Source organism: Myxine glutinosa, chromosome 2 (genome assembly GCF_964187855.1).
Source record: "Myxine glutinosa chromosome 2, kmMyxGlut1.1, whole genome shotgun sequence".
Taxonomy (NCBI): Eukaryota; Metazoa; Chordata; class Myxini; order Myxiniformes; family Myxinidae; genus Myxine; species Myxine glutinosa.
Genome location: NC_136262.1, coordinates 237,428,675 through 237,439,280, shown reverse-complemented (window position 1 = coordinate 237,439,280; position 10,606 = coordinate 237,428,675). Strand labels below are relative to the sequence as shown.

At 43.8% G+C, this 10,606-nt stretch overlaps 1 long non-coding RNA gene across 1 annotated transcript in view; it reads right to left on the bottom strand.

Moving 5' to 3' along the window:
• Positions 1–453: 453 nt before the first annotated feature.
• Positions 454–10,606, bottom strand: part of LOC144890726 (uncharacterized) — a 171,129-nt gene continuing 160,976 nt past the window's right edge. The window contains exon 3 of the long non-coding RNA XR_013622496.1: positions 454–1,133. This is a non-coding gene — a long non-coding RNA (uncharacterized LOC144890726). The remainder of the gene's footprint in view (positions 1,134–10,606) is intronic.

Sequence of the window (10,606 nt, the reverse complement as noted above, 5' to 3'; positions counted from 1 at the left end):
ACGCATTTCACCCTTCCTGGCCATGTCCCTTTGGCCGTCTATGTTCCTATGGCTTTCTATCTAAGTTTAGCCACAGCCCTTCGTTCCCTGGCATGCAATGGCATACCCCATCTTGTCTCTGGGCTGTTCCTTCCTGGAAAAATCTTGGCCACCCGGTTTCAACCTATATGGCTGTCCGACCTCATTTTCCCCTCCTGGTGCTAACTGTAACTTTAAGCTTACTGTTAAGTCCTTACTGGTTTATCCTTACTTGTTTATCCTGGCTTTAACAAAGCTACGTCATTCTGAGGCCTAAATGAGCCTTTACTTACAATTTCTGTTCGAGTGCAGACAGCGCGGAAGACAAGGAGACTGAACCCGCTCGAAGGAGGAAGGTACGAATTTGGAATAATAGCCCTCTGATATAAAACAACTCCCACCTTTAATCAAATCAACGTGCCGGCGCCGGCCTCAGGTCAGCCTTCCTCCTGTCCCTCGGGCTCCGTTTCCCGTCCTCCGCGTCTGTTGACACCCCACTCCTGGTACCATCTGTGAAGAATCAGCTCTTCGTTTGCAAAAGAAGTCCACAAATAGCCTGAAAAATGACGCAGTTTATTAAAGCCAACTTATACAGATCCGGAGGAGGCCAAGACATCTATAGCAAGAGCCAGTCTCATGCCACGTCAAGCCTTCCTGAAAACGCATTGATTCTCATTCACTTATATACGAATACGATTTATCAGAAAAATCTCCGAGAGAACGAAGCGACTGGCGAGAGTCCCTCCCACCGTTATCATTCGGGGGAGTCAGCCTTTCCTTATCATTTGGACCAATTGTTTCTCTGGGCTCCGAGAAAACAGAACTGTAACTCACAAAGAGAAGAGTGTATGCTTAGCCAAACAAACCCATATATTTTATGGGTTTGTGTACATGAGTAATCCAAAGCATGTTTATACAGAGTCATGCGTTGCTGAGATTAAAACAAAATATATATAGTTAACGATAGGTTCATGTCATTCTACTAGCATTACGCAAAAACAAGCGCATGTGGGCGTGGTTTTACGACCAGCCTCGAAAAAAGCACACGTATACAATTTGTTCAGCATGACCTCAGCGAGCCTCTCCTCATCCAAAACTAAAACGAAGCAAAAACCCTTTATTAACTTCATGAAAATAGCATTTTTAAACATCATATAAATCATAACACATTAGCACCCAACGTCTATAACTGAACTTTAGGCAATAACAAATCTACTACTTGACACACGTGACCAACTAATATGGGCAAAGAAAGCAGTGCTGGAGGAAGCGGTATGGCAACGGGTGATGGGTGCCTTGGTCCGAATGCGAATGAGCTATTTAACTCTGGACATGCCAAACAAAGAGTTCTTTTAGTTAGAGTCTTCCCTCAAAAGGTCACAACAAATTCATACTTTACTCACTCCCAATGAGTCGCTGGTGACCTCTCAGCAGGCGATCAGGTGTACTCTGAAAGGGTTCTATTCTAACTTGTATTCTCCTCAGAACGTGGACAATGAGGTGATACGAGAGTTAACTGCTGGGCTTCCGAGTGTCGAGGAGGATGAGCGATGCATGCTCGATTCCCCAATTTCGGCTGATGAACTTGAAGCAGCTGTGCGGAGCCTGAAAGATGGGAAAGCTTCTGGAATAGATGGCCTGCCCACAGAATTCTACAAGACCTTCTGGGCCTTTGTGGGACCTGACTTACTCGATGTACTCAATGAAAGCATACGTGTCGGAGAACTTCCAATGTCTTGTAGACGAGCAGTCGTTTGTTTGCTACCAAAAGCTGGGAATCTTCAACTGGTTGATAACTGGTGACCTGTCTCCTTATTGTGTGTTGATTACAAGATTTTCTCTAAAGTACTTGCTAATCGTATGAAGACTGTGATCAGTTCAGTTATACACCCGGACCAGACCTACTGTGTGCCTGGAAAATCTATTTATGATAATATTTTTTTGGTAAGAGATATTATTTCATGCAATAAGTTCCTGCGTGACGATTTTGGGTTGCTGTTTCTTGATCAAACTAAGGCCTTCGATCGTGTTGACCACAAGTACCTTTTTTCTGTCCTGAAAGGAATGGGGTTTGGTGAAACTTTCACCTCTTATGTGAAACTCCTGTATACTAATACTCAATGTATGATGAAGATCAACAATAGGTTATGCTCTCCCTTTCCTTTCCAACGGGGTATTCGCCAAGGTTGCCCCCTCTCTGGGCTTTTATATATAGTCGCCCTTGAACCACTCCTTCGGTCTATTAGACAGCAAATACCTCAGGGAATGAGAAGTATAGAAGGAGCAGAATTTGTGCAGATGGCTTATGCTGATGATGTCTGTGTTTTGATTAGAAGCTCCAATGATGTCTCTGCTTTACAACGTTGTATGCGAGATTTCTCTGCAGCCTCTTCCGGTGGGATCAATTGGAATAAAAGTACAGCATTATGGTGTGGCAAAGGCAATCTCTCTTGTGTATCACCACCCTCACTCCCACACAACCTGGTCTGGAGAACGGACGGGGTTAAATATCTTGGAGTGCATATCGGTAATCGTGAAACAGAAATGAAAAATTGGGAAGGAGTGTTGGAGCAAATTATGCACAGATTGACAGCATGGGAAGGACTGCTGAGGTCCATCTCCTATCGAGGCCGTACCCTTGTCATAAACAATCTGGTTGCAACAAAATTATGGCACAGAATTATTGCTTTACAGCCATCAAACCAACTAATTATGGCTACTCAGCGAATGCTAGTAAACTTCTTTTGGAGTGGCTACCATTGGCTGAGGCCTGAGATATTGTACTACCCCCGGAAGGAAGGTGGCCAGGGCATTGTTGATATCTCTGGTCGGGTTGTGGCCTTTCGGCTGCAGTCTCTGCAGAGACTACTGTTCACTGAACAGCTGCCCTGGCGGCCCTTTGCATTTTTTCTGTTACAACAGGCTGGTAGACTGAGATATGATCGGCAGCTTCTTTTGATAGACCTCGAGCATATAAATTTTGCCTCTCTTCCGAGATTCTATCAGAGTTTATTGGACACTTGGAAAAGGTTTGACGTCCACCGCTTCCTTGAGGGCTATAATTGTCGAATGTTCCTTCAAGAACCCCTTTTCTTCAATAACTTTTTTCCTGGTATCCCTCATAGCCATGCCCTGATTAAAAATTTTATCCAAGGAGGGATTAACAAAGTATGTGATCTGAGAGATTCATCTGGAGTTAAGTGGAAACCTGCTGGTTTGGTGGCAACCTCAGTTGGATCTCGGTCTGTCCGACTTGTAGACCAAGTTGTACATATAGTCATGAGAAAATTTCGACAGCTAAACATCGGCTGGGAAGGTGTTGGTAACATTGAGGACTTTCGGTTAGGTTTCCCTGAAATCAAAGTGCTCCTTTCGTCTTCTCTTCAGCCGGAGATTGAACATACCCCCCCTTTTCATCTTGTAACTAAGATTGGAATCCGTGATCTCTCTCGACAAAATAAGAATGTACCCCTCTCTGGGAGAACACGAGTAGCTTTGTGGTCAGAGCGGTTAGGGTTTGGGTCTCCCTCTACCCCCCTTTGGCCTCACATGTACACCTTACCAATACATGGTGTGTTAGCGGACATACAATGGAGGTTAGCACACTGGGCGCTTCCCTCCAATATTTTTGTCCACCGTATTAACAGCTCACTGCCGGAAACTTGTCCTTTCTGTGACCAGAAGGAGGATTTGTTTCATGCTTATGTACAGTGTCGTAGACTGACATCGCTTTTCTTGTTCCTTGAATATCTTTTTCACCAATTGTCCTTCCCTTTCAATATGCATATGTTTATATTTGGTGTGTCTTTCAGGCCCACATGTAGAGATGTGGGTGTTCTTCTCAATTTTTTGGTTGCTGTTGCAAAATATGCGATATATAAATCTCGGAAAATTAAAATAGATAACGGCTATGGCTCTGATGCTATTTCTATTTTTAAAGGGTTTGTCTCAACACGACTCAAGCTAGAATTTGATTTCTTTGTCAGTAATGGAAACGTCCAACTTTTTGAGAGAAAGTGGTGTATTGGCAATGTTCTGTGCTCAGTCGATGATTCAACAGTGGTAATTACTTTATAATTCCTGATTGATTTGACTTTTTTTCTTTGGAACTGATTGCTTGCATATATGTTTCTTCCTGTGTCCTTGAATACATTTCTCTCTCTCTCTCTCTCTTAGTTTTTCGCTTAATTTGCTCTTGATGTATTTATAGCTCTTGCATGAGCATTTCCTTTAAAATTGGTTGTGGTTTTGTTTGTGTCTTCCCCTTTGGTTTGTAAAATATATATTTTTTGTATATTTGCTGGTTTCTTTTAAATACCCTTTGCTCTTTTTGTGGTGTCTTCATGATCCTTATGCAATTTCTTTAAACTGGTTGCTGTGTTTTTTTTTACAACTGCTTTGTGAAATGTGTTTTTTTTACAACTGCTTGTGAAATGGCTTTACATTGTTTATAATAAAAGGACACAAAAGTCAAGTCTCTCTCTCTGTATCTCTGTCTCTGTCTCTGTCTCTCTCTCTCTCTCTCTCTCTCTCTCTCTCTCTCTCTCTATCTCTCTCTATCTCTCTCCATCTCTCTCTCTCTCTGTATCTCTCTCTGTATCTCTCTCTGTATCTCTCTCTGTATCTCTCTCTGTATCTCTCTCTGTATCTCTCTCTGTATCTCTCTCTCTCTCTCTCTCTCTCTCTCTCTCTCTCTCTCTCTCTCTCTCTCTCTCTCTCTCTCTCTCTCTCTCTCTCATGGGGCTGAGCCACATGCAGCCAGTACAAGACCTCTCGTTCGCTCAATCTCAAGATTCAAGCTGACAGACATTTGGAGATTGCAACATCCGATGCAGCAACAATTTACTTGGTGTCGCTGCTCTAACAACTTAGTGTCGCTAGCTCGACTTGATAAATTGTACGTTTCTGACCATTTCCTCAACCTCGTCTTAAACACCTCTATTCTCCCATCTGGGTTTTCCGATCACCACATCATCACTATGCATTTTCAGTTGCCACTCATAAAGGTGGTGAGCCCTTATTGGAAGTTCAACACAACACTTCTTCAAAACGAATTATTTGTTGCATCCTTTAGGGCCTTTTGGGCACATTACATCACGATGGATAAAGAGTTCTCGTGTTTACGTCAGTGGTGGGACAACGCTAAAGCTCAAATTAGAGTTTTTTGTCAAAATTTCTCACGACACAGTACTCGGGATCACGATGTAAATATAGATCTGGTGAAGACACAAATTCTTCACTTGCAAAACAAAGTGTCCTCCTCTCGTAATAATGGGCAGCAGCAGATGTTGTATGAAAAGAAAGCCCTGTTAAATGAATTACTGGCTGAACGTGCAAAGGGTGCACTCCTTCGGACGAGAATGACTCATTTGCAACAACTAAATAACCTGAGCAGACTTTTCTTCAAGCTGGAAACTGCCTCAAAAAAACAAAAACAAATATTGTCCTTGCGTTCTGCTGGCGGAAGGATTTTGACTGATCCAAGTGACATTAAACTTACTATTAAGACTTTCTTTTCTCACCTCTACTCCTCCAAGCGCACTTTCTCAAACCATATACATTCATTTACCGCATCCTTGCCTACACTTACTGAGACCCAGAATTCGACTGCTGAAGGCGAAATAACATTGGACGAACTCACTAGTGTTTTAAAGACCTTGCCCACCAGCAGGGCACCTGGCTTAGACGGGTTGCCAGTGGAATTCTACAGCACCTTTTGGGATTTGCTGGGACCATGTCTATTAATTGTCTTCATAGAAAGCATACAAACTGGTGCACTTCCCTTGAGCTGCAGATGTGCCATCATTTCATTAATCCCTAAAAAGGGAGATCTTCAACTTGTTGAGAACTGGCGCCCGATCTCTCTACTTTGTACCGATTACAAAATCCTGTCTAAGTTACTCGCTAATCACATAAAGACCTTAATTGGGCACGTTGTATCCCCCGACCAGTCTTATTGTATTCCCGGCAGATCGATATTTGATAATATTTTTTCTGTTCGTGATTTGATTTCGATTTGTCATTGTCAGAATGTTAACACCGGGCTGATCTTTTTAGATCAGGAAAAGGCCTTTGATAGTGTTGACCATTCATATTTACTTGAAGTTTTGAAGGGGTTTGGGTTTGGTTCCTTCTTCATTTCTTGTATCAAGCTGCTGTATCACAACAACTTTAGTTTGGTGAACATCAACAACAGTTTATGTTCACCTTTTCCTATTCAGTGAGGCATTAGACAAGGCTGCCCTCTTTCCGGGTACCTGTATTCACTTTCCATTGAACCCTTGCTGATTCACTTACGCCACAAACTTTCTGGGTTCTTGGTGACACCTCTTGCTAATCCTGTTAAGGTGCTTGCGTATGCTGACGATTTGTGTGTGATTGTTAACACTCAGTCTGACATTGCTGCCCTCACAAGTGCTCTATGTGAATTGAATTTGGCATCCTCTGCTACTGTCAATTGGAGTAAGAGTAAAGCCTTGTGTCTTGGTCCTTCTGGGTTATTTATCCCACCTTCCCTGCCTAATGCTTTGCAGTGGAGGTATGATGGTGTTAAACATCTCGGTGTGTTTCTTGGAACTGAGACCTTTTCCTTAAAGAACTGGGATCAGATGGTTGATCACATCTCCCATCTATCTATAATTCCAGCAATCTCTGTGTGTCTGTGTGTCTGTGTGTCTGTGTGTCTGTGTGTCTGTGTGTCTGTGTGTCTGTGTGTCTGTGTGTCTGTGTGTCTGTGTGTCTGTGACCGCTGTTTCTCGACAACCACGGGTCCGATATACTTTAAACTTGCCAGGTATATTGCTGGGGACCCGAGGATGTGCCTTTTCAAGGTTTCATATTAATCGGACAATTACTTACCGAGCTATGTCCAAAAAACGCTTCAACCAATCAGAGAGCAGCGAGCTATCACGTGTGCCGAACGTGGCGATCAGACTCTACCTCGGACGGCACATTTGAGAGCGTATTCATTTATTTCACGTTGGAAAACTATGTTGCCGTTAAACTATGTTTTAAAACGAATTCAAACTGCGATTAAATTAAAACGATTCATCGTAACTGCGACGATTTGCGAACTTCCGGTCCGGCAGCCAATCACAGAACGCTTTGTTGCGTAGGCGTGGCCGATGTGAGAACGAGCGGAGCTGAGCGCGTTACGAGCTGACCGCCATTACGTTACGGTTCGTAATTCGATAATTTCTCGATTTCATATGCGCATTATTTCTCCCAATTCAGTCAGAGCGAAGGGCGGAAGCGAAGAGCGTTGTTTTTTTTGTTTACGGGCGTACGGGCGGGGTAGAGCGTACGGGTAGCGTTTTTTTTTTTTTTGGCAAGGAACGGGCACCCACGTACGGGCAATGCCCTAGTATCCTTAATTGTTGGAAAAGATTGTCCAGCCTACTGTCTTATAGAGGTCGAGTGCTGATAATTAATAACTTGGCTGCTTCCAAACTCTGGCATCGGATGACTGTCTTACAACCGCCCAAATCGCTAGTCATTAACTTGCAGCGTATCCTTGTTAATTTTTTCTGGAACGGCATGCACCGGCTCCGAGCTGATCTTCTAAGTGTCCCCTTGGATAAAGGAGGTCAAGGACTTGTGGACATTACCAGTAAAATACTGGCTTTTCGACTAACCACCTTGCGCCAACTTCTCTACAAGGAAGTCCTGTCTTGGCGGCCCCTGGCTTCTTGCTTGTTGCAGCAAGCGGGTAAGCTCAGGTGTGGCCCCGAGCTCTTTCTACTCGATCTGCAGCGAATAGACATCTCCTTGCTGCCCTCCTTTTATCGAAGTCTCGTGAATGCCGGTCAGTGCCTCCTTCCAGTACAAAACAAGGATACATATAAATTTTGGAATTTAATGTGTGAACCAGTTTTCTACAACAGCCTATTTTGCCATGATTGCCAAAGTAGGTCCCTAATTCAATCCTTTATCGAATCTGGTTTTTCTCTTGTCAAGGATTTTGTTAATCATACTTATTCTGGATGGCAGACCCCCAACCAGATTTCGGAAGTATGCAACGTTACCTCAGCCCGACTAATTGGACAACTTCTTCGTTCAATTGTTAAAGTGTTCATCTCTTTTAATTTATCATGGCCTCTACTGCATGATGTTCAGAACACAAAAACAATGCACCCTGACTTCCCTGATTTTTGTTTTTCTGGTGCTCCTTCCACAAAGCCTCTACAAGCCTGTGCAAAGGCTACTTTGTACGTGCAATGTCTTAATGTTGTCATCTCTGCTAACCCCAATAGCCCACTGACCACCCACTGGAAAGAGCTTCTACCTGCAGGGGCTCCATCCTCTCCTACCTGGTCGTCGATGTACGCGTTACCTGTGTCTAAACGTGCCGGTGATATACAGTGGAGTCTTGCACACTATTCTTTGCCTTCCAACGCGTTTCTTAAACGACTGAACCTCGTGATATCTGATGACTGCCCTTTTTGCCATCACTCCGAGGACACTTTCCATGCATATGTCGGATGCCAAAGGCTGGCTCCACTTTTTCAACTCCTGAAATATGTCTTCCAGAATTTCGGTTTTTGTTTTTCTTCTTATCTTTTTGTGTACTGCATGCCTGTGTCTAACGAGAATGTCGGTTCTCAAATCGTTAATTTTTTACTTGCCGAGGTGAAACTCACGATATATATTACGCGGAAGAGTCGGGTCTCTGGGACAAGCTCACCGGAATGCAGTATTTTGTTAGCCTTTAAAGGCCTTGTGTCTGCCCGCCTTAAAATTGAATTTAATTTTTACCGAGAGACTTCTCGGCTTGATCACTTTGTTCAAAAATGGTGCAAAGCTGAAATCCTGTGTAAGGTGGAGGGAGATGAACTTTTTTTACTGCTCTAATTATAATTAATGTCATGTTTTTCAATTCCTTGATTTAATTATTTTGTTGACTGCTATTGAATTACTTGGTTTGTTGTGCTTTTTTATACTTTTGTAATAAAAGACCTTAAAAGTCTCTCTTTCTCTCTCTCCCTTTCTCTCTCTCTGTCGCGCCGCCCCCTTCTGGATGGTTGTGAGTCGTGCGTGGGTGTGGTAATCATGGCGGCTGTGGGTGTTGAGCTGTGAGTACGGTGCTGTGTTGGTGGTCTTTCCTATCCTCCTTTCACTCCATTTGTGTCCTTTGTACGAGTTTGTGAAGTTTTCTCCGTGTTTCCCTTCTGCTCTTGAGACAAGAGAGGGAGAGAGAGACAGCACGGTAACGGTTAGCCACCTGTATTAATTTATAACGTGGGTTGGTTATATCGTGCCGATTATTTATTTACTTATTTAACTAATTTTGATTTGTTTGGTTAGTTTATTGCATTGTTACTGTTTAGTTTGTTTAGTTTATTGCCGATAAATGGCTAATAGGAATAATCAAAGGACTGCTGATCGTGTTAGTGATGAGGTGTTATCGCGTAAGCACGGGCTGTGCCTTGTTCCACCGGAAGACGTGCAAATGGACGATGTTCTACTTGCAATCGGGGATTTGATCGGGGTGAATAACATTCGTGCTGCGTCTCGAATGAACCACAAAGTGGTGGTTTTCGTGTCACAAGTTAGCCTTGCAGACATCGTGGTGCAAAACGGGTTAACGGTGGGGAACGACCAATTTGTTCCGGTATCGTCCATGGACACGCCGGCGGTTAAAGTTATTTTAAGTAACGTTCCGCCCTTTCTGAGGAATGAATAAATCCTACTTAAATTAGGGGAGCATGGGACTGTCGTCTCACGAATTATCACGGTCCCCCTGCGAACCAGGAACGGAAGGCTGAAGCATGTAGAGTCGTTTAGACGTTTTTGTTTCGTCGTACTAAAGGATGAGGCAAAACAGCTGAACATATCTATAAATTTTAAAATAGGAGATCATGATTACCGGATCTTTGCAGCTACTGAGACCTTGATTTGCTATACATGTGGGGCATACGGACACACTCGGCAGTATTGTCCTGATGTGAGGAAGAGTTATGCCACAGCAGCTGGGGCAGCCCCCCCTCCCCCTGTAAATGACTTGAACGACCCTGTAGATGAGCCAGGTGTCGAAAAAAGGTCAACACCGGAATACGAGGGTGCGGGTGACAGTGGTGCTGGTGGAGAAGCCCATACGGTAGTGGAGCAACCATATGTGGAGGAGAGGCTGCAACCTCAAGAACAAAGGGACTTCGAGGAGGTGAAGCTGATGGAGACCGAGTCGAGGAGAAACTTGAAACGCTCTCTTGCGAGCGATGAGAATGGAGGAAAAGGAAACAAAATGGTTCTCGTGCAGGCAGATGGAAATACAGACCAACCTGATGACCATGAGCAAAATGGTAATGCAATAGGTAGAGATGGGAATCTGCCCATTTCACAGAATGAAGAGAATCGAAGCATTACCGAGCGTGTCACCGTGTGTGATGGTGGACACCCTGCACCATGCGACGAGCAGTTAAGGACCCTCATCTCAACGGAAGATGATGAGAAAGAGATTGATAAGTCGGTGGCAGACAACAACGATGGGGTAGTTGGTGCCATGCAGACGCAACAAAAATACCATGGTGACAATGACACAGATGAGGTGCCAGTACCTGACACACCACTGGGTGAGAGTGGGGTCGAGGCT